This window comes from Mycteria americana, chromosome 3 (genome assembly GCF_035582795.1).
Source record: "Mycteria americana isolate JAX WOST 10 ecotype Jacksonville Zoo and Gardens chromosome 3, USCA_MyAme_1.0, whole genome shotgun sequence".
Classification (NCBI taxonomy): domain Eukaryota; kingdom Metazoa; phylum Chordata; class Aves; order Ciconiiformes; family Ciconiidae; genus Mycteria; species Mycteria americana.
The window spans coordinates 102,442,471-102,466,512 of record NC_134367.1 but is presented as its reverse complement, the minus strand read 5'-3'; the positions used below and the strand labels follow the sequence as shown (position 1 = coordinate 102,466,512).

At 40.1% G+C, this 24,042-nt stretch overlaps 1 long non-coding RNA gene across 2 annotated transcripts; it reads left to right on the top strand.

Annotated features, from left to right (window-relative positions):
- The first annotated feature begins 3,467 nt into the window (after nucleotides 1–3,467).
- LOC142407799 (uncharacterized) lies at nucleotides 3,468–21,916 on the top strand. Of its 2 annotated transcripts, XR_012775057.1 has the most exons (4): nucleotides 3,468–4,062; nucleotides 12,650–13,015; nucleotides 17,894–18,000; nucleotides 21,570–21,916. It is a non-coding gene; the product is annotated as an uncharacterized LOC142407799 (long non-coding RNA). The 2 variants fall into 2 exon arrangements; XR_012775056.1 differs by lacking the exon at nucleotides 21,570–21,916 and having other exon boundaries at nucleotides 17,894–18,005.
- The last annotated feature ends 2,126 nt before the right edge of the window (nucleotides 21,917–24,042 follow it).

Genomic DNA, 24,042 nt, shown 5'->3' with positions numbered 1-24,042 from the left:
AATTTCTTGGAAGACAGACAGCTATGTTTCCCCATGCTTCGAAGGCTTGGCTTGGCCTGGCCTGCTACACTTTTCTCCTGGTAATATTTGAGCAGTCCTTTATTGGGGTGATGCTGAAAGAGACCCTGCAGCAATAGATCTCACTGAGATGAATGTGTTCATATTGCAGAACTTAAGAAGATCACACTACATCAGACAAACGTCATGTTGTCAATCTTTTTTTGGAAAACTGTGGGCTAGTATAATTTGAAAAATAAGAAAAGGAACTGTGAATCCAATATTATCAGATGATCTTATGATCTGGGATGGTAAGGAACAGCATTAAGGTGTCTGTAAGTTACTCTCTCCTACCTGAAGCAGCTCCAAAAAGTCACATTTACAGGCAACATCATAGTTCTATGTAAAGTTCTGAGAATGCAAGCTCTGCTCCTCAAGGGAGGAAGATGATGGCAGAATAAAACAATGAAACATCAAAATGAGATAATCGTTGTTTTCTCATCTTGGATATTTTGTTTCTATTGATTACTGACCATGTCAGATTGCTGATGTCATGTCCACATAACCCAGCTCCTTTCTCATTGTAACTTTTACTCTCTTCCAAAGGAAAAAACACTGTAGGGGCAATGAGTGACTTGTTGACAAAACAAGTAAGGTTCTTATTATGGAGGGAAGCATTCTCTATCATTTAGAGTGAAATTTTAGTCATCCAAATGTCTTCAAAATTCACCATGTGTTCATGGTGACTACTGTATTGGAAGGCATGGCATTTGTCTGATCAAGGGCTGAGTTTCTTGGTCATGTGGCTGGCATTACAGGGTGTTCATGGGTGTTCAAGTTACTGATAATGCTCTTCAGATGCATTAGAGATTTGGTGTAGTTGGTCTAGACTTACACTAAACGTTAGGTGCCACAAAGTGGCTTCATCCTGGGAGAAAAGCAATGGGCAAAATGCTGAAACGAAGCACCAGTTCAACTGTAAGAAAAAAATTATATGTAGGAAAGTGATTTTGCTGGAGCTTCCATTGAGAGGGTAGACATTTATCAGATAAAAGAAGATATGCTATATGTAGAGAGCTACAAAGAAATCAACACCACTGGCTGTGAAAAGCATTGCATTGGCATCAAAAAAGAAATTTATAAAACCGGTGAACTAGCAGCATTACTCCATGGGCCAGAAACTACAGCCTTAAATGAAACACATGTTATAATTTCTTCAAGAAGCATGAGGTGTAAAGAAAAATTATTTTAAGATTAAGAAGTCAGAGGAGCAACAGAGTATGAAATGAGAGTATTTAATGGTTACAGTGGCGGGAACTTGAGAGAGGGCAAATAAATTATGAAAAGACAGGTAGAAGCCTATTAGAGCAAGCAACCAAGTGTGGTCCAATTTGAAGAATGGATATTGTCTATGGGATTATGATCGGGCTGAGCAGAGTGGAAGAACAATACCAGGATCTGAACAAACAATGACTCTGCATTGTTCCTGGGATTTGCAAATCTGCTTCAGATCAAAAGAAAAATAGAACTGCTGGCACCCAGACTAACAGGAGAATATTTTATACCTTTATTTTCTAATTAGAACTCATGTGCAATTACATTTCTCATTTCTGTGGTATTTTCGGCCAGTAAAGCAGCCACTTGTCTAGCAGTGCCTATAAACCAGACACTGCATCAGTCTCCAGCAGTTGACTCCCCCAGCACCGGAGCCTGAAAGCAGAAACCTCCAAACAATTCAGCCACGCAGCAAAGCTACAGGAACAAGATAAGATGCGGCTAGCTGGGATGGAGAAGCCCTGGGTTTGTTTCCCAGGTTACCACCATGTGTGGTGGCCAGAGGTAGCACAGGCCAACCCTCCTGCAGGGATCTGCCCTGTGACTCAGGCTGGTGGCTCCAGATCGATGACAGAAGGTAGCTGTGGTCACCATGTGTCACAGGGTGAGCGTGCCTGGCCGAGGGTGACAGGGTGACAGCACACAGCCTGTCAGCTCTTCTCCTCTAACTGTCTCATCACATGGTCCCACTCTACGTTTCTGCTCAAGGGCAAATCTGTCATGGCTATGCACAACACTGAGTACATGGGCAGTTGTTATGAGAGTAGTTAACACACCGAAAAGTTACTCCTGACCCTGCCTTGTGGTGTCTTCTCTGTGCTGTCACACCTTGTTCAGTGTTTTGCTGACACTGGAGGATTTTGGAAAAGCATGCAGGAATTACAGTGTATTATTATCATCTGCGTTTCTGATACGTAGCTTATCATAAAACGCCTCTTAAACAATTTCTTGTTTTTTCTTGAAGTGTTGCTGCAAATGACATCATTTGTGTGTGAACTTCAGTTGGATATGGTTACACCTTGTAAAGTACTTTAACAAGACAGAAATGCTTAAATAAAGTTTGGGTTTGGTTTCAAAGATCTTCCCTTTAGGAGACTGCAGTAAATTCAACCCCCAGATTGACACCCAGTTCTCTGTATAAATTTAGTTTTCCAGGGTTAACGTTTCTTCATGGTGCAATTTAATTGCTTTACAAGGAAAGACTACAATAGTGCTATGTATCTATAGTGGCTTTCCCTAGCTTTTGGAAAGTATATGGTTTTACAATTAACCAACAGGGATGCTCTAGTCTGTCACATATTTGAGTTTGTTAAATCCATTAGCAAGCAATAAAATCTCTGGTATTCAATCTTTCTCACTATTTATATATTATTTTTATCCCACCCTTTCACCCTTGGCTTTGATTTTCTTTTGCCTTTGCCAGTTTATTTACAACCACTAAATAGAAATGATGCCACTCCTGCTTCACAGCTCAGCAGACAGGTAATGGTGAATCACCGTGCTGGGCCATGCCTATCCAGCCTCTGCTGCTGTGCAGTTTTTTATAACCGAGCCTGGCTTTCTCCATCACACCTCCAAAGCCCCTCTGAATGACGTCTATCTAGTAAGGCCAGGCTCTTAAAATGGATGTGAGTACTACATGTTTCCTGTAGTTCTCTGTTTTCAGCGATTTAAGCACGACTGTTTTTCACAATATCCTTCTTTAACCCACTACACTCCTTCAATCTCCAGCCTGGTGTAATCCTGCAAGTGCTGGGCAAGGCCTAGGAGTCCCAAGTGATTCACTGAAATGTCAGTGTATTTTCAAGCCCCAAACTGAGATTTTGTTTAAAAATTTAAAAAAATCGTTTGAAATAATAAAAAAGAAAGGGATAGAACTGAATAGATTGTGTGTACACAGTCCAAAAGTACACGTATGGAAAGCACCGCTCCTTCACTAAAAGTCTTCATAATTCCCTCTCCCCAGGTTCTGACTAATCCTGGACAGGATTACACAGCACTAGGATGTCTCACTTGTAGGGTTTAGTCTTGTGAGACCAGGGCATGTTTATCCTCACTCAAAAGGCAAGAAAGGGAAAGGACCTCACCCTGTTAGTCACCGCGGTGGTTAGAACATCTGCTAGTTGTGGCTGGGAAGGACTGATGCACGAAGCATGCTGCCTGTGAACGTGTTAGCCGCTGGTCTGGTTGTGGGGAATAGTGTCCTTTGCCACACAAAGGATACTATTGTGTAATGGGTAAACTTGGTTTGTGATCAGTTAGAAACTCTTCTCTGGAATGAAGCAGACCTCTAACAAAATCTTCTTTGCCCTGAGCTATTGCAAATGGCATCCACATTGATACCGAGGAGAAAAAGCTGAGAGAGAATTTAGAAGTATGAAAGAGGTCTTAGGGAAGCATTCAGAATTTGCTGGGCAGGCTTCAGCATGACATTTCTGGAGAAAAAAAGATGCGTATATGGATATTTTGGTGAGTGTGAAATCTTACAAAGAAAAGGCAGCAAATCACAAGGCAGGTGAAGCCCAAAGCCTGTCAGTTGTTTTGTGGCAATCTTGAGTCCCGATGACGCCTGGCATTTGGAAGGAGGTGTAGGAACTGGAGGAGGTACCATCACCTGGAGAGAGTTTGGAAATGTTCACGGACAGTGCACAGCATGTGGAAGGGGGAGTGATAAAAGTGCTACTAAACAAGAGGAATTCCTCGGGGGAGCACTGAACACCAGCACAGCAGGTAAATTAATCTGGAAACAATTTGCTAGCTGTTGGCTGGGGGTATAACTGAGGCAAAACCTGAATACAGAGGCAAGAGTTTCTATTCAGCCAAACTATGTCGCTGCATAAAGTGTGATGTAGGAGCCTCCTCTGAGTCTGAAGTAGATACAAAGCTTCTACACAAAGCAAAATACGGATTGAGAAATACCGCTCTGTGTTTAACTTGGTTATGTTTATCTGCGGGGCAATTTTAGAGGACTTTGAATGCTTTTAGTTTAGATGTAGACAGTGTGATGATGGGATTAACATACTGGGGTTTCAGCAAAGGCTGTAGTCAACAACAGATGAAATGGAAACACAAGCTTTACAACTAAGGGTTTCCCAGCATATATGGGCAAAAAAGTTGATGAGGATAAAATTTGCAATTGTATTTGGAGAAAAAGCATCTTTTACTAGACCAAAACCACATCAAGAGGGCATGCTCACTGGAAAGACAGGGGACTTAATGTACTAAATCCTTTGAACTCATCTTTCAGGTAACAGGGATGCTCCCAGCAGGGTATGAAGTGGTCTGAGCAATGGGTTTGTCTCTAGAAGACTTCCTTTGCTATGGAGGTGGGGTTCATAAAAAGCCTGGTAGGTGCGTTGCTCAGAGCTCGTAGACCAAGTAGCCAAACTGTGGTGTCACGGTGACAAATTTGGGCTCTACTGGCTGCAGAAATGGAGTAACTACGCTTAACTCATTAGCATGGGGTGGGGGTTTCTGAGATCCAGCCTTACTCTGAGAGCTGAGCTGGGTCTTTGAGGCCTTCCTGTGAGCTTGGCTTCACCTGATGAACTTCTGCTGGCATGACAGTGCTCCCACACAGAAACATCGCCTGAATCCCCCTTCCCTGTGCGTTCGGTGGGAGTTGCAGCCCCGTCCGTGCGGGAAGCGATCCGGTGTGTCAAACCACAGCCGAGCAGCTTGCCTCCCTCCCGCAACGCAGGGTGTGCAGCACGTGCTGGGCTCAACTCCCCCGCCGAGCAACCTCAGTCTTCGAGACTGTGACTTTTCAGGTTACGGTAAGTTCAATTAGAGTTAAGGTGACTGTTTCACTCCAAGCTGCTGATGAACTGGCGACTGCTATCTTGATGATCTGTTTGTGATTATCCTACTGAGAGTTTAATTTTATTTTATTTTTGCCTGTTGATATTTGCTGTCCCAGGGGCAGGGCATTACATTGCATGCTCTGTGTACAACATTATGGTTACTCTTTAAATATGTAAATTGAGACATGTTATTTCCCTCAAATCTCTTGCTATTAGGACTCATTTTTAATGCTTCATACATTTGCTACACAACCCTTAGTTTTTCAAAGCCCCTGTTTCTGTTCTCAAACCTCGGTCTTTATTTAAAAGTAATATTAGAGTTGATTAACTGTAAAAAAAAAAAAAGTTTTTGCTGACTAAAGCAATGTCCCCAAACAGAGCAGATAGATTATTTTCAGTGATGGATTCAAACACCTCCAGGGGCTGCTCGGTCTTTCTATTTACTATTATCAATGCTGTAATTTTGTTATCAAGACTGGCAGTTTCTTCTCAGAAAATCTGTACTACAAGGCTGACCTGCCTAACACCTCCCTATTAGTAACAGAAACAAATAAGAGTTGATTGTTCAGCTGCTGTCATTTAAAAAGTCTAAATCAACCTGCCACAAAAGAATAATTCCCTCTGGTAACTTTATCCATTTGCCCTTGGTGGTGACACTGTGGATACCACCCTGGTTGAACTATATATTAGTTCCTAGAGAAGCACTTTGAAATATATAGCTCTGCACAATGTTGTAATTGAAAAAAATTGAATAGCCATACATAGTTCAGTAATCTGAAGAGAATGCAAAAGTTCAGTTCTAATTGCTTTGCACAATTTAATACCATTTTGCTGCACTTTCCAAATGGGTTTATTCTGCTATTCTATGTATATCTATTATACAATTTGGCAGCACTGGCTATATACAGGCAGCACTGTTTTTTAAAAGGATGTGTCAGGATTTTTATTTTATGTTCTGACCACATTTTAAAAAGACTTACCTAACCAAATGACCCACTCCAGGTGTTTGCTATTCCAGCGAGAAGGCTGGCTGCTCCTCCAGAGTCCTGAGAAGGGTTCAGTAACCTGTGAGATGAGTTAAGGGCCTGACTTTAAGCTTATCCATTAAAGCAGTCTTTCTTCTATTGTGTCTTGGAATCAAGTCTCTACATTTCTTTGGATTGGGGGAGCTTTAAAAGCTGCCGTGAAATATGTGCTTTTTAAAATTTACTTTATAACATCCACTCAGATTGGCTTCTATTTATAGTGATTCTATTTACATACTTCTATTTACATACAATTCTTCTAGGTGTTTCTGGATATTAAACCTGCCTATCTGTGAAAAGCAGCTATTCTGAAACCTAAGGAAGAATGACTCTGAACAGGTAGACATCAGAATGGAACTTCAGCTTTAATTTAAAATTGCTTTTTTTTTTAAACACTTGACATTATAATGTCACTTTTTGCTCTTAGTGCATTCCTCACATAAATCCTACATATAATATGACCGTGCTTGAGACTATGTGGTTTTTTTTTTAAAAAAGTTTCTCAGAAAGAATTGTTAATAGTATTAATAGCTATAAATACCACAGAGACTAAATCACCATGCTTCTTTTCAAAGCAAATTATCTTACTGCTGATAGGGACAGTAATAAAAGTTAGTTAAGATGTAATTCAGAATATATATATTTTTTTTCAAGCCTTTTCTTTCAACTAAGTAGAGGATTCTTTTGGTTGGTGAGGTTTTGCATCTGGTTGTTTTAAGGTTTCTGTGTTGTTTTTATAACGATGTGGATAAAAAAAGAGTCATACTGGGATTTAAAGCAGGCAACACCAATAGGGTCAAATTGTTAAAAAGCTTAGGAAAAACACTTGCAATATTTTCAAGGTCTGTATAGATGTATATATGCAAAAGGCATGAATATAAATACAATCACACATTTCATGTGTGCCAAAATGTATGCTAGTAAATATTACAGCGCTTTTGGGAGGCTTGGTGGAAACACAATCCCAGATGAGGGAAGTGTATGGGAATAAGTATATTGTCAGACTATCAGGATGTGAACTGCACAATGGAACAGAATGAACAGCAGAGAGAAGCAACTTTCTTTTAAAAAGTGAATTTAAAATAAAACGCATTTTCTCCATTTGTGGTGGGAAAAGCAAAGACAAATGGAGACCAAGGAAAAGAGGAGATGAAGAGAAATTAATAAATGAAGATACAATGAAGTAAAAACAATTGATGGTTGAGAGGAAGCTGAGATTGAAGCTGCTTTTGGATGTCACTTAGCAGCGTTGCACAAAGTTCTTTGTTCTAGGGCAAGCAGGCTTTAGAAAGCCCGTAGGAGATAGGAGGTTTGTCCAGAGTTTCTAATGTTGGAGTCTATTTTGTATACATGTCAGTCTCCAGGTAGTTCTAGATGTAAATTCTTGAAGCATTCTAACTTTCAGCGTATTTGTATCCCAATGATAGTGTCTTTTATTATTCAAGAATAAAAGTCTTTTATACAAACTAATTTCTGATTACCTATCAGTATATTGATTATAGGACATAATACTGTTTTTGAGAGAGGTATTGCTTAAAATTAAGATAGCCAATAGCAAATTTCCCTCTCTAGCCTGTTTTGATTAGTCCTGCAAACAGTTTGGAAGATTACTCAAATCTTGGCTAAGCAATGGTCAGGTCCAGACTGCTTTCTGTGGAGGCAGTTTAGAGTTCACTGAAGGTTATTTTACTACAGCTGAGAAAAGAAGCATTGAATTGGGAATCAATAATAAAATATAGAATGAAAGGGTTAACTTCTACAGTTTCACTGTCACTCTTCTGTTGCAGGGACATTATTAACAAAGGCTAGATTGTCGTTTTGGCTACAAGTATTAAGTACAAAAGAACTTTATGAAGGTCCCAGACACAGACTGGCATTTAGACTAGCTGTCCTTTTCCAAAGCAGCTTTTCTGTTAAATGAGTCCATTATTAAAACATGGTAGCTTTAATTAAATCTCTGTAATCTCCCATCAGGAAAATGGCATTAGCCTGCTAGCCAGGAAAATATGGTAAGTCCAAGCAGTATCCCTGTTATTAGCACTTGATTGTCTGTTGGAGTGTTTGATCAAAGGCATGGAGATTTTGATGTTGTTGTACAGTAAGGCTAGCCCAATGTACTCAGGAGTATGTGTGTGGCAGGGGTTTATAACAATTAAAACTCTTTCTAAATACTGGACCTAAAATCCTAAAGGCTGCACAAAATACCGCTCTTGTACTGCTCTAGCTGCTCCTCGTGTGGTGCGGTTGTGTCTCTATAGAAGTGCTTGAACTAGCAGAATTTATTGGCACATGAGAAAACAGGTAAGGGTGTAAGATGTGTTTACCAACCATAGATGTGTCTTCCCCTAAAGGTTGTAGTGCTGGGAACTGTAGGTATATACACAAATAAAATTTTCTATTTTTCATTTAAGTTTTGGTTAGATTGTGCTAAATAATGTGATTTAAAATCACACCTTTAAATACTGGTTCAGATGTAAGATCAGAAGCATCTCTAAAGGATTTCACCCATCTCTCTGTATAAAAGCACTAGATACACAGAACTGGTAAATAACAATCATTGATGTGGTTGTTGAATGAGTGGATTTGTTTGCATGTTTCTGTCCAAGTTGGCTTTAAGATTTACACTTAATTCTTGTCTACTCACCACTTTTGAGTGACAGAGTTACACCAGATTGAGATGGGGGAGTGGTGCACAGAAGACCTACTTGCATAGTGTCTGAGTACACACCACCATGGAGAAGTACTCAGCTTGTCTGTCATCAGATGGGCTAACTCTTTCTTCTAGGGAAAGGCAATAAAAGAAAAGATCATGGAGCTGTTTGTGCTGGAAGTCCACTTGTCACTTACTTGTCCATCACCACTGCCCTTCCTGCTTCCACTGAATCACTGACAGCTGCTGTTGACTTCAGGGGAATGAGCGTGAAGTCCCATGTGACAAATATGAAAATGATGGTAGTCCTAGACTTCTGAGTTTTATAGGAATGCAATTATCTTAAATATGGGCTGTTACTAGCACCACAAAAAAAAAAAAGGGGGAGGGATGCAATTACCCAGAGAGCATGTGGCATGCTTTTCATTGATTAGACTGTCCTGTTTGATTAAATTCCTCAGTATTTTTAATTTTCTAGCCCTAATTGCTGCCTTACATCTTGCTTGGGTTCCTTTGTTCTAACTCATCTGCTTTCAGGTCCAGATTTATTTTTTTCAATGCATTCAGATTCTCCACAAACGTATCCTGTCATTATGTGTTTTATCTGTCTCTGCAGATGGTTATTTGACAGAAAGTTTCCATTGACTCCAGAGAATGGGTCCTGTAAATGCCCTTTGTGGTTATCAGACGGAGTACTTGCAAAATGGAATTGATTAAAAGGTCAAAAAACATTACTGTTGCAATGTCTGAATTGCTCCATCAAAGTGGTAGTGTGACAAATGCGTGCAGATCTTTTCAAGGGACTAGTCTGGATTTTTAAAAATTGTTCTGTCTTTCAGATCAGCTTTCTGATGTTTCCCAATGAGCAAGACATTTTCAAATCAAAGATACAAACTAGTCTCTCCTCTTATGCTAGTGTCAATTCGTAGTAACTCTGGAGGTAATGAGGTTCCCCTAGTCTGAGTTACAGTAGGATTGAGATTCATAGTATTTAATCTATTTTCCAAATTCTGGCTCTAAGTTGTTCAAAACAGCTGTTTTGAAACCAATAACTTTATTAGTATAACTAGCTAAGGTGAGACTTCTTGCAGAAAGTGCAAGTAACCAGAGCATACCTGGGTCTTTCAACATCAGAATGACTGATGGGGAGCCAGTGAGTGTAAGTAATTCCAGACTTGTTTCACATATAGCACATGACACAGGAGAAGAAGTAGCTATATGTCCTCCTGCTCAGAAAGTCGTAGAAGGCCAACAAAGTCTCAAAGGTGATGATACTAATTTATAAGGATGTCACAGCCAGGGCTTGGCAAAAGGTTCATTCTCAGCTTATCTTCACAGCAGCCTTTACCATCTTGTTATCCTACATCAGCATGTAAATTTGCCCCTCACCATTTAAAATATATATCCTACGAATAATTATTAGCCACTGCATCTTAGTTATCTGCACTGAATCCCAATGGAGACAACGTAATTGTAACTTTTATTGCCAGCTAGGTAAGCCCCTATAGTGCCTCCTCCTTGTGATTTTTCTAGCAGCAAAACCTCACTGACCTGATGTGTGCACTCCATGGAAAAACACAAACCTTTGCTCCATGATGAAGGCAAAGCCTCAATGTGAATAACCTCTGTGTCTCTCCATTCACTTGAGAGTAGAGAGATAATTTATGTCCATCTGCAACATCATTAGTGAACTGGGCGCTTGAACTAACCTTCAGGGACTTGAGTAGGGAATTGTTTCTACCTTTCCTTTTGCTCTCGTAAAAGCAGAACTTCTTTTGGGAGGTAGTAAGTCAGTTTGTCTCACTCTTGGTTTAGCTAGGCAATCACTGGGCAGATGGGCATCAAACTGAGAACTGCCTTCTTGACAGATTGTGCACATATTCTTTGCAGAGTTTATATGTGTTTCGGGTGGATTTGAGGATGGACTTTACACAGGAGTTTGAGGGAAGTTTCCTTCAAATTCTGGTCACAGATTCACAGCATGGTTGAGGTTGGAAGGGACCTCTGAAGGTCATCTGGTCCAACTCCCCTGCTCAAGCAGGGGCACCTAGAGCCACTTGCCCAGGACCATGTCCAGACGGCTTTTGAGTATCTCCAAAGAAGGAGACTCCACAACCTGTCTGGGCAACCTGTGCCAGTGCTCAGTCACCCTCACAGTAAAAAAGTGATTGCTGATGTTCAGAGGGAAGCTCCTGTGTTTCAGTTTGAGCCTATGGCCTCTGGTCCTGTCACTGGGCACCACTGAAAAGAGCTTGGCTCTATCTTCTTTGCATCCTCCCTTCAGGTATTTATACACATCGACGAGATCCTTGATCCTATCAAAACAATAATTTCAAAGGGAACAGGCTGTGTGAGGGAAAATCACTTTGCCTGTGGGTTTGCACAAAGCTGCTTTTGCATGAATTCTGGAAGCGGAGTACCCGTCTCTGTAGGATGTGTTGCTGGTGCCTAACCTCCACTCCGCAATCCGCAGCCATTTGCAGACCTGCCTTTCGATCACAAAGGAGCACTGCACTGCATGGGCCACAGAGCTGGCTGGCACGTCCACAGTAAACTTGAGGCACGTTGTCACATGCAGGGTGAGGGGAAAGATGGTAACGGAGAGCAGCCACCAAGCGCTCAATTAGTTTGTGTGACTAGGAAAGGGTGACGTGCCAGATGAACTGTTGTGGCGGGCAGATGGCAACCCATAAGCCTGGGTTGTCGGGTGATAAGGAATGTCTTATTGAACCAGACAAGTGGCATCGTTTCTTGAACAGTGAGAAGTATTCAACGTGTGACACTGCCCTCCAGAAACTTTTAGGGGTTGCTGGTGTTATTGCAGTTTATCTAAATTATTTGGATGACAAAATGTATTTCCAGATAAATATGACTTTGCATAATCTTAAAGCAATATATAGAGATGGCAGAAAAATTGCAGTTCAGTAGAACAGGAAAACTAAATTGTAAATGACAGGACAGTCCCAGTTTTGTATTTTGCAGTGTGTAATGAAATGACAGATGCAGTACAACCTATTATAGATGGCAAATGTCAAAGATAGAATATGCTACTACGTAATTCTCTCAAGCACTTTTAGTTTCTCATTAGAATTAATTCACTATTCTTTCCCAGACTATTATTTCATAGCAACATTTGTGATTTCTCATATAATAATATTGCTTTAAAAAAAGCTCCTTTGGGTGAGTATAGGCTGTAAAGTAGCACATTGTCAAGTTACAAAATATATCTTCTCAAAATAAAATCCTGTAAGAGGAGAAAATAAACACACAATACTAAGGAGCGACTGCCAGAGAGGTTCACCAAATCCTGTCACCACTGGAGAGGGAGACAAATCTTTTTCTTTTGTCGTTTTTCCTGGCTAGCAAGAGGAGCTGTACACAAAAGCTTCCCTGGGTCTCTTTGGTCTGCTCTTACACTGCTGTGCACTGGTACCAGGTCTGCTCTTAGCTGGTGGCCGGTATATTCGCCCTAACTCCTAGCTTTGTGCCTGGCTGGTCTTGCAAAAGACTCAGGGTCTGCCCAACAGATGGGCAGTGTGCCTGTACGTATCTTAAGGTGCAGGTCCTTACCTTCTTTTAGCTCTGTTTAATGTTCCTGCTCAAATTTAAATCTGCTCCCTTGGTTTTACAGTGCGAGAAGCTGAACATGGGAAAGAAAAATATAAGCATGTAAACAGGCAATGTGTTGTAATCTAGGTGCTGAAGCATGGCTGTCACCCCTCCGGTTCACCTGCTAAAACAGCTCTGGTGGTTCTCAGATATCACACATGGCTGTTGCGGCTTTGCCAGCGGTGTTGGTCTCCCCTCATAACATTCATGTTCTGTTGTTGTTTTGGCAGGCTACTAACATTTTCCCGAGGAAAGAACACATACAAAGAAAGAAAAACAATGAATTCAAGAGCGTCGAACTACTTAAAAATAAGGTTCACTGCCACCTCCCCCACGATACGTTGCCGTGAGTAAAGCTTCAGCACTAGTGTTATGTACAGCAATTGCGGCGCAGGGCTGTCAGTTCTCGTTATTTAGAAACTGAGCAAATGGATTGCATTACTTCTTCAAACAGTCTTCTGAAATCAGGCTGTTGAACAGAACAAGAGGCACCAGTGCAGCTATAGACTTTCACATGGTTTGAATTGAAGCAGTCGTCTTCCCTCCACTCTCCCTGCAGCATCAAGGAGTGCCAGTGTTGGTGCGCTACCAGGGAAGTACTGAATTGAAATGCAAAGTAACTGTGCTTTATGATTTTTTTTTTAATGAAAATGTAGAACTGTTCGGTCGGTCCAGGGCTGAAGTGAAATATTCAGTTAGGAATAAGCCTCTCAAATACAAAAATATAAAGGAGACTATAGCATGCACTGGAAATCATAGCCTTTTGTCAGGATTCCACAGTATTGTGGCAGTCTGTGAAAAGTTTGAAATTTGTGAAAGTCCCAGTAGCGTCATGGAATCTGTTTAATGGAAATTCCTGTCGCTTTGTGGCGCATTTGTAAAAAACTCACCAGACTAGGAGTACCCATGCGTTGGAAAATTTAATTCTTATGATGCTCTACTACCATTAAGGGCTCTTTTATATTTCAATAATGAATTACTACTCTGAAAATAAAGCAGCAGTAGGTAGAATTCCTTTCAGTCATACAAGGGCAATGGGTACAGAAATCCGTCATTCTGGTTACAGTGCTAACTTACAAATGATGAAAGTATAATGATTTCTTTATATATACTGCTTGCATGACCCAACTTTTGTTAAATGTGTGCGCTAAACTGTACTGGAGTCACAGTTCCTGAAATATAGTATGTGTGACCCAGAGGCAAGGCTGTTATAACTAGTTTTTCAGATCTGCAGATATTTCGCTTCTATGGGCCTTCTGTGGTCAGTGGCACTTATCTCTACTGTTTGCTTTTGGTCTTTTGCTTGGGGATTGTGCAGAGCCTCAAACACTTAAAAATAAATTTTATCAGAAAGAATCTTATTTTGTAACAGTCACACCCTCTTGCAGTTACAATTTGTGATTAAAAAATGTGAGAAAAACAGTCTGCATATAAAATGGTATCACATCAGTGTCAGTGTTGGCTCGACGTTACCGTTACCAGCTTCTTTTCCAGCTTACAGATTAGCAGAGATTGTCTTTTCCAGTGGTGGTGGCAAGAGGTGGTGGGTATGAGATATGACCACGTATATGTTTACAAAAACTCAGGTATTTTTTTGTATAGAAAATGTTCATGTTTAAGTGAAAATGAGAAGAAAGCTGAGATGAGAATAATAGAAATCATTCTTCACTTCTAAAAGTACAGAGACCACTTTATTAAACCTGCGTAAAAAAAACCCTCCCTTTTACTTATAAAGTAAAAACTGTGTACACCTTCTCTTTTATTGCTCTGATGATGCATAATGCTACAATTTCTTTCCCAAATGATACACTTTTGTACCTACCTAGTCTTTTATTGCTCTGATGATGCATGGTGCTGCAATTTCTTTCCCTAATGATACACTTTTGTACTTACCTACTCATGTCTCTGGCAGATTGTGATGTAGAATACAGTTTTATATTTATGACTAAAAGCCAAGTTTTAGTTCTTCATGAGGGGTCATGTTCAATCAATAATGCTACGAACAAATTGCTTCAATGCTACTAACAAATTGCAATTCTTCCTTCCAGTATTATTTACTTTTATTTTGACAAACAGACTAGAACCAGAGTAGTCTAAAATTCAAGCATGGATTCATTTTCAGCAGGTCAGCTTGTAATAAAAAAAAATGTTTAAACTTGTTAGAGAGAGGCATATCGATGAAAATAAGGGAGATTCAGAAGGCTAGGAAATTAATTTTATTAATCCAATATGATGTATACATGCTCTTTCACATGAATTTTAGTTTGTTCTGTTTCTAAACCCACTAAATACTAATGAGGGGAATAGCAGTGACTTCTGGATCTACTCCTTTTATCTCTTTTCTAATTTACTGCTGTGGGGTAAAAACCCAGCAGATACGCAATGCCATTATAGGCACCAGAGACAACAACTTGAAACGCATAATAAAAATTCTCAGTTTATTAGATTTGTCCTTCTGTGATTAAAAACATATCTTAACAGCAGACATCTGTTGGACAACTTACGTGGTTCCTTATTGTCTTGGTATGTGAGAAAATACTGCAGGCTGTATTGCTCAGCCTTGTTAGACCCTCGTATGTTGCGGATGCACAGGAAATTAAGCATATGCTCAGTGGTGGAGTTGTAATAACAGGCGAGTTTGGTGTAATCTGTTGAAATGAGAGAGTGCCATTCCTTGTGCTGTGCCCTACGGAAAGTAGAAGGAGGGAATGATAGGAGCCCTCTTCCCTTGCCTGATTTCATGTGATATATCTGATTGGCTGTGAATCAAGTTTGACAGAAAAAATAAGTGTCTGATTAGCAGCGCGTTAACAAAATACTTTTGCAGCTGCTCCGTTGAAGCCTTGTACTACGGCCATTTCAAGAAGAGATCACTGTATAAAGAGCAGTGTTACGGAGCAGAGCACTGCTTTCACTCATTTTCACAAGAGAAGTTATATTATTTTTTCCCCCTTGATAAACGTACTTCAGCCTTCCTTAAATGGGGTATCTCTTTCCTTAGTATAAGTCGTTTTCTCCCTGTGAGCACAACTAACCAATCTTTGAAAGGTGACTGCTTTGAAGTCAAAATAGCAAAATAGCACTGTGGGCTGCCAGCATGCAGCAGACTTTGTTTTTGTGTACTTTCAAAGCAAAAAACATCTTCATTGTTATAATAAGGTGTTTCAGAAATATCCAGGGCCAGCCCTGGTTTTTGCAAGTAAATATGCAATGATGCCCATGAAAAAAGTCACCAAGGACGTAATAGTTATTTACGTACCCATGGCTCATCTGAAATTTGTGTGCTACAAAGGTGCCCAAACAGGTGAAAAGCTTTATCAGCTAGATTTTCAAAATGTTGAAGATTCATATGAATACAAGTATATTCAAATTTACAATAGAGAAGGTTTAAGTCTTCATATTTCAGGACACAAAACAGCCTCTATGGAAGTTTAGGAAGGAACTCATCTTGAGTCTATATATACAATTTCCTGCTGAAGTACTGGGCTATTTTCCCCCAAATCCAAGTCAAAGATGGACTGTGTAAGAGCAGTGGGCTACTATTTTGATATGCTGTGGTGATTACTACAGAATTGTATCTCCATATACTTCCAAGAGGACATAAATATATCCCGTCCTTGCTGACAACCTGGGAGCTGCAATAAGTACTGAACCCTACCTACAGTGAATACCATATTATCAAAGCACTAAGATTCAGAAATGGGACTTTGTGCCTTTCCAGAATGCGGACAACAACTGAGGTTAAGCCTCTAGAGCGCAGGTCTTGCATCACGGTAATGTGATCAATAACCAGGAAATACAGAGGTGAAGGCACAGGCTGGGCAGTTATCAGTCTGCCTCTTCAGGACTGATGATTATTGCTGCAAAAATGTTCATCAGAGTTAACAAAGTACCAAATAAGTGGGGGCTTCTCCATTTCTTGGCCTTCTCAAGTTGACACTGGAGACATATGGAATACCTGTTGGTAAGACAGAATGTGATGGTTTCAATACTGGAGCAACTGGTTTAATTCTATGCCCTGTGGTATGCCTCTATTAGAGAGCATGGAAGTCAAACTGGATGACTTTATGATGTTTTCTTGCTGTTTACGGGTAGGTGTGAGGCAGGCCTAAGAGAATGCCCTCCCTGGTTTTGTCTGGCTCCAAAGAGTTAATTTCAATAGGCGTTTCAGCTGGATTCACTCTGTTAGCTGTATCTAGACTGAGTGATAGAGAAATTCCTCGGAGCTAAGCTGTGAGTGTAACGTGAAGAAAAGTCAACACATGCTATGAGAAATCAGGGATGTCTCTTTCCAGTGTTTAACTTGGTATGTTGTATGAATGAAGAGTTTTCTTCCTGAGACAGTGCAAGCGGTATGGTAGCGGATATGATAGCGCACTTTAGGACTCGGCAAGGAGTAATTGAAGAAGGTTGAGAAATTCTCCTCTGGGAAGTGAAGAAGCAGCAGCTAATACTTAGCAAGTATGGAGAACTTCTATCTGATTTGTAGGCCACAGGCTAGAAGCTCCTTTGGGCTATGTTTTACTGAATTACATGAACTGAAAGGTGCTTATTTTTTGTAAGATTTGGAATTTTTCCTTTTCCAAAGTCTTCTAAACAAGTGTTTTATAGCTAACCTGCAACTTCTATAAGTGGTACAAGTATTCTTCCATCCACAAGATTTCCTTTTCCCATGGTTTTGTTTAATTTTTTCCTGTGTCTGATTAAGCAGGTGAATTACTTTGTGTATAAGTAGTATATTTTTCTTAAAAAGAAGGCCTTTGATAGTGCTCAGTTCTGACAAATTTAGTAACTGTATATGCTACCTGATGTAAAAAAAAATTACCTATTTTTTATAGCTACAGCTAAAGCTGTTTTTTATGGCTACTTTAGTCCAAATAAATATTCCTGACTAACTGGATCAAGATAAAACCACAATCTGTAGTTGCTTCTTTCAACAAATACCAGATTGGGACAGCCGTTTGCCCACTCATGGGTTTTCTGGCTCCTTTCTTATTAGACGTTATCCAGCAGTTAACAAAAAAGTCTAGAAGAAGCTTACGCTTGCTTTTGGACCTTGGTCAAATCTGACCATATCCTGATAAGGAAGATTTAAAGCAGCGGGTATGTACATAAATTGTACATTTTCAAGTAAAGTTGTGGGGACAGATGCAACAGTCACACAGGAGACAGGTCCTGCTTTCTGATGTAGGCACGGTAAAGATGAAAATCCCAAAGTCTCTTCTCTTGATCTAAGGAGTTTAGAAGGTATCACATAGGAAATCTTTGGTAAAACCAGGAATTGTTCCCACTCCTCCAGACTCTGGCTACCATGAAAATGCTTATTTTGTCTTTACTGGTTGACCAAGTGATTCCACGGGGGTTGCCCAATGTAAGGAAGAAGTGTAGACTCTGATCCTGAACGTAATTGTCTCAGTGTCTTAATTTTCATTACAGAACGAGAAAGCTCTATGTCTTTTTTTTGGGAAGGGGAGACACCCCCCCCCCCCTTTTTGGTGTGCCTCCTGACTTTTAATAATACCACAGACTTTTTTGCCTTGCAGTGAACCAGTTCCACAAGGAGATTGCCACATCAGATTATGTGAGTTTGCTTCATTTCCAGGCAGTGCTATTTAATATACATCTGCTATGTAATAGATGCAAAAAACCGAAATGATTTTCAGTTGCGTTAGTCTTTATTGGATCTGACCTCTGGTCTAGGAGGTGAAGGGAGAGTGGAAAATGAAAGCTGATTTGGTATTAGCCCGCTATTCATATTAGAAAAAGTAAATGCTTTTGCGGTTTTCCTTACAGAGGTGTCTTTATTCATTTGACATGCCTTTAATAACTAATTCTAGTTGTCTGGTTGCCAAGATAGATTTCCTACAGGCAGACTTAAAAGTGATTTTGTCCTCTTTGAATGCATGGCTTCAAATGATCCCAGAACAGCAAACATTAAACTTCCCCCTAGACCTTGAGATTTTCTGAAGCGCTGTGATAACATAAAAGGATAAGACTATTAGAAAAAAATAAATAAATGAATTAAGCATGCTCCATATCATATGAGCAGGACAATAAAACTCCTTGTTTTTCTGTGCTAGCTAATATCTCCTTTCTAGTGTTGGACATATACTGTGGATTTCTCACTATGCCCATTTTACGGGTTTCAGTATCACCATTCATAGATGCCTGGGGATGAGAGTGTTTTGTAGGTTTCATGTGAAAGCAAGGAGCCAACAGACCCCCAAACCTTTCTGTTCACAGATGCCTTTGTCACTGTTTCTTTCTCACATTATCACAGAGCTTTAAATATGAGTCTGGTATGTCTATGAGCATATGTAAAACTGGCATGTGAACCGTGAAGTAGGATGTCTTCCTTGTCATTTAACTGTGCTATGCACGTAAAGCAATTAGGAGCAATTTTCAAACTTGGCTTCACACAAAACCAAACTGAGCTTGGGTTTGCTTGTTGCTTAGAGAAAGAGCATGAGAAAGAATATTGTAATTTCCAGACGTGGACTCACACTGTCAAGGGGCTCTCCCCATGCTGTCCCCAACTGCTATGGGGCTGTCCCCATGCATTTTGGGTTAAGTTTGGTTAAAATTTGGAAGTTGGCTCTCTAGTGTACTGATAACCAAAATCCACCTGCTCTTTGGGTTACTGAAGTCTAATAAGATATTAATTACCCTACGGGTAATTACTTCAAAGCTATTTACCTCAGCTCAGTTTTAAATGAGTTTGGTTTGGTAATAGAAGCAGCCTTGCAGCTGAGAAGGACTCGGGCAGACTTTGTTTTTCAGCTGAAGATCTTGGTGTTTCCATAGACAAGTTGCAGGTAGTGACCAGGTCGCCTCATTGAGTGCAAGGAGTTTCATCTCTGTCCTGCATTGCACTGAGCAGACAGACCAGTCCTGATCTCTCCCTGAAGCTGAGCCATTTAATTGTCACCTTCTGAGAGGCAATTTCATAGGATGCCACACACTCTTCTTCCCATGCCGTGCCCACCAGATATTTGTCCACTGCTCCTTTGGCAAGCTCTTTAAGTATTGTTGATAAGAACAGTATGTTTTGAAATAAGATATCACAGCAATAGCTTGTGCAACGCCCATGCATTTCCATTTCACTGTAGAAAATACCTTGTGGATAAGCCTTGGGCCCATCCCGTTTAGCTTTTTTAATGGGTACATCACCGTGACAGCTCAATAGCATTATGTGATTGGTTTGAAGACATGGGTCCATAGAAACAACCGAAGAGGACCTGTTTCTGGCAGCCGAATGCACTGCTTACATCAGAAATTCTTGTCATTTCTCCTTCCATACATTATCTCACATCTCGTACAATTCAATTTAATGTCCTTTCTGTTAACTGGGTGACCTCAAGGCCTTTTGACGTGCCATTCTGACACTTCTGTACTGCCAGTACCACAGTCATCAGCAAATTTTGTCCACACAGTTTCACGTTTTTATGCTAAGGACACTGCTGAAAACATCAAACATGCTCAGTCTGAACTGTGAACAACTCCATGAGTAGCCTCCCATGGAGCCAGTAATACTTCTCAGTTACTAACTCCTCTTAGCCAGTTCCCTGTTAATCCATTTTTTTTTTCCCCAGTTTTCCTAATAATTTACACTCTGACCCTGTATTGAATGTTTACAGAAGCATACACAGATGAGATCTTCCTTTGTCTGGGAGACTGGTTTACTTTCTAAATGAAGCTCAAGGTTTGTCTGGATGATCTGTCTTTGGTTAAACTGTGTTGCTTATTACCACATTTTCTAGATACCTCCACATCATTATTTTTTTTCTTAAAAATTTGCAGCTTCCTTGGTAACCATGAACCCGTAAATGTCTGGACCACTGTATGACACTCAGTGGTGCAGGGATCCTGTGACATAAACTAAATTTCATTTTTAGAGAAAAGCAAAGTCATGCTACACCTCCTTTGCTGCAAAAGCAGTTTTTTTTATGCCAGGGATATGATAAATTATTGCACTTGAAACAGCCTGCAGCTTATAACATTACCCTGCCAAAATAAAACTACAAAAGCGGGCTTGCACAGTACAAACCTGCTTAAGAAACTGCAATTTTAAAAGTAAAGTCATTGTTTGAAATGCAATTAAACATTTTGGAAAGTTTCTTATAAATATTGTATTATTTTTACAGGACACTGATTCTCACGCCGTGCAAGTTATAGCCATTTAATTGTATTTTATATGGTATCAAACTTTCTGCCAAAATGCAGTGTTGGAATGTTTTTCGTTGTTACGGGTCTATTGACATTACGTCATTTACCCGCTGCATCATGTGTGACACACATGTCTGTGCTTAACCTTTACAGTTAGAATATTTGAGCCTACTTTAATCAAATGTTTTACTACCAAATGGGTGTTATTCTTTAAAGCTTCCTTGCTGAGGAAACACGTCTGAGTTTTCATATGTCCACCCACTAGAGGTTGCTATCAAATTTAATAGAATCATAATTATCGACAAATTGGCACGTACTAGAGGGCAAAATTTAAACTTGGTTGCCTTTGTTCTATTGCCTTAACCCTTGTTTCTCACGCAAGCATCCAAAAGCTGTGGACTGGAAGATGCATGTCCACACTCTCAGGAAACCAGTAAGACCAGTGGCTTCTTTGCAGGAGACAGAATGGGAAAATGCTGAAGTTGTTCAAATGCAAAGATATCTTTCTTCCCTTATAGAGGTGTCTGTGGATGTCCCCAACACACTCGGCCTCTTCTTCACTGCTGCCAATCTAGAGAAGAGACAGGCACCCCCTTCAAACAGCCCTTTCAATGCTGCTGTGTGCAAAGCCTTTGGGGTTGGATTTCACACCCCTCAGGGTAACTGAGAAGAAGATTTGCTCAGTTATTGAAACAACACAATGTAGCTACCTGTAACCTGTCCCACAGGGGCCTTTATTCTGGGATCCCTTGATTAAGCTGATGACTATTTATCCATTCTGAGCCTTAGGTGATAAGTTACACAGCAATTTATGCCATCTTTTGGGAAACTCAGGTAACTGGAAGGGTTTCTTTGGTGAATGTGACTGTCAGTAGGGTGGGAAGAGATGAGCTTTATGAGCACCTTTCAGAACAGAGGGAAATCATAACCTACGTAAAGATAAGCTTTGGCTTAGAAAACTCTCCTTTCTCTCTCTTTGCTCAGTCTCCCCCGGTGTTTGTCAACTGTGCAAATGTATAAGACATATACATAGCAAAGACTATCCTAAAAAGCAGGTGCAAGACTATGGTGAGATTCCTATCAAGTTTCTACTTCAATTTTTTTCAGTAAAGTTCAAAAGCTAGTGTATTGCAAATCCCAGGCCAGGACCTGAACATGTAGGTAGCACTGCAGTGCTGCGCTGGGAGGACACCAAAAAGCCCCTAGATGTGCCACTGACGTAGACCCGCACTGCGCAGAGCTCACCGAAAGCAATGAAAAAGGCTGCAGGGCAACTCGATCAGGCTCTGAAGCAGAAGAATGGGGCCACTGAAGTCGACCTGATTCACTTGCTTAAAGTAAGTATTATACTTAGGTATGTTGTGGAGTTTGAGCTAAAGGTTCAGTCCTGATGTTAGTGAGACCAGGAGTTGCCTCGCACAACTTCTTAAAGAAAAGCTCCAAATCCAAGGTCCTTTCCCACAGATTCCTGCACTTTGAGCTGCTTCTGCTCTGCCCTAATCGACATACAGACTTCAGGAAGGCCGGTTCGAATCCACTGTGAAACAAATGGAGGCAGCCATTTGCTTGTCTGGATCCTAGAAAAATCTTTGCATCAAAGATAATATATAGATATCCATCTCAAACTCTGTTTTCCCAGAAAACAAAGAAGACAGAGCAGGGGTGAACTATCAAGTTAAAGTTTCTCTCTTGACTAAAGTCGGTTGGTTTAAATAAATACGGATTTTAAACAACATTATAAAAAGTATCTTTTGCCAGATGGTATGTTTGTAAATACTAAACATTAATTGAGAAAGACTGTTACCTATGAACCTGCGTGAAGCTAGAGGAATTATTGGAGGGTGGGGTGTAGGAGGTTGGCTAGTTTATTGCTTGACTAATCAAAACATTTCAGTGCCATTAATTACACTCAATGGCTAAGCCTGTATGTGGGCTAAAGTCTTAAAAATTATCTGATTTGCAGCTCTTTTCTATTTCATTTTGTAGGTAGTGTAAGTGTTTCTGTGTCATGAGAAAATGTATACAACACTGATAAATCCATAAAGTATTTGACCTTTAATCAATCCTAATATTTTCAATCCACAGAGCCTTCTTAAATGCCTGTAACCTTAGCCCTTCCACTCTCATTCATCACAATTACTGTTTGAGCTGTCTGATGCAATGCACAAAGCATTGCACGTTGACATCCAATATTTTATCATTAATAAAATTTTAAAAAAGTAAGAAACTTTCCAAGTATTTTTGCTGTTCTGATATTTTCCAGTGCAGTGCTCAGGAGAGGAAAAGAGACAGTTTTGATTTATGTTAGTGCTAGCAGATACTGTTAATTAGTGTTTACTGTTAGCAGAATGTAGATATAGTTGATTCTCTAAACAACTTGATTCTTGATGCTATGCTAATTTTCAGTGATTGTTAACCTTTTCAAACTGTGAATAGCGTTGGTAAAATAGTCAGGTAGACAGTCTGGATTGCATTTTAAACAAGGGTTTAAGGAACCTGGAATGTTAGTATACATGAATTGAGAGAGCTTTGGGCCCAACCATGCAGACCTTATTCATGCTAGAATGCATGAGTTAGGGCTAGTAGGTTTGTTACAAAAAATTTAATGTTTTCTCCCATCCCCCAAGACTTTTATCATTGTCCTGATCAAAGAACACTGCAGTGATGGATGGAAATGCTAACAAAGTTTACCCACAGAGGGGCTGGTTTCCGTAGACAGCTGAATGATTCAATGCAGAGAACAGTGGACTCCTCGTGAAGGAACTTGCAGTTCTGCTTGCGCACCCAGGCAGTTGCTTTACCTTTCTGGGGCCTTCTATGCTTTGTGCGCCTTGTCAGTGAAAACGTCAAGATTTTTTTTCTCGGACAGTCTCCTTTCACACACATTCCTGTGCCAAGTACAAAGAATAACACATTTGGATTGCGATAAGTATGATAAAAATAAATATTACTGAAATTTTCTCGTGTAACATTGGCTTTCACATCACCTATGATTCACAACCCCCATGAAGCAAGAGGTGCTGCCTGGGATTTTTGCTGAAATAGAACTTCCATTTTCTTTGCAATATGAGTCCTTGGACCTCTCCTGTATAAAAGCACCATTTGGATATGTTATTGCACTGCTATTTGTCCAGTTTAAGACCTATAATATGCTCCCCAGACCTCTCGTACCCAGTACCAAAATACTTTTTCATTGGAATCATAGAATCATAGAATCATTTAGGTTGGAAAAGATCTTTAAGATCATCGAGTCCAACCATAAACCTGACACTGCCAAGTCCACCACTAAACCACGTCCCTAAGTGCCACATCTACACGTCTTTTAAATACCTTCAGGGATGGTGGTATTTAACCTGAGCAGCCTGTTCCAATGCTTGATAACCCTTCTGGTGAAGACATTTTTCCTAATATCCAGTCCAAGAGTACTCTTTACATCTCTCTCTCTCTCTTTATATGT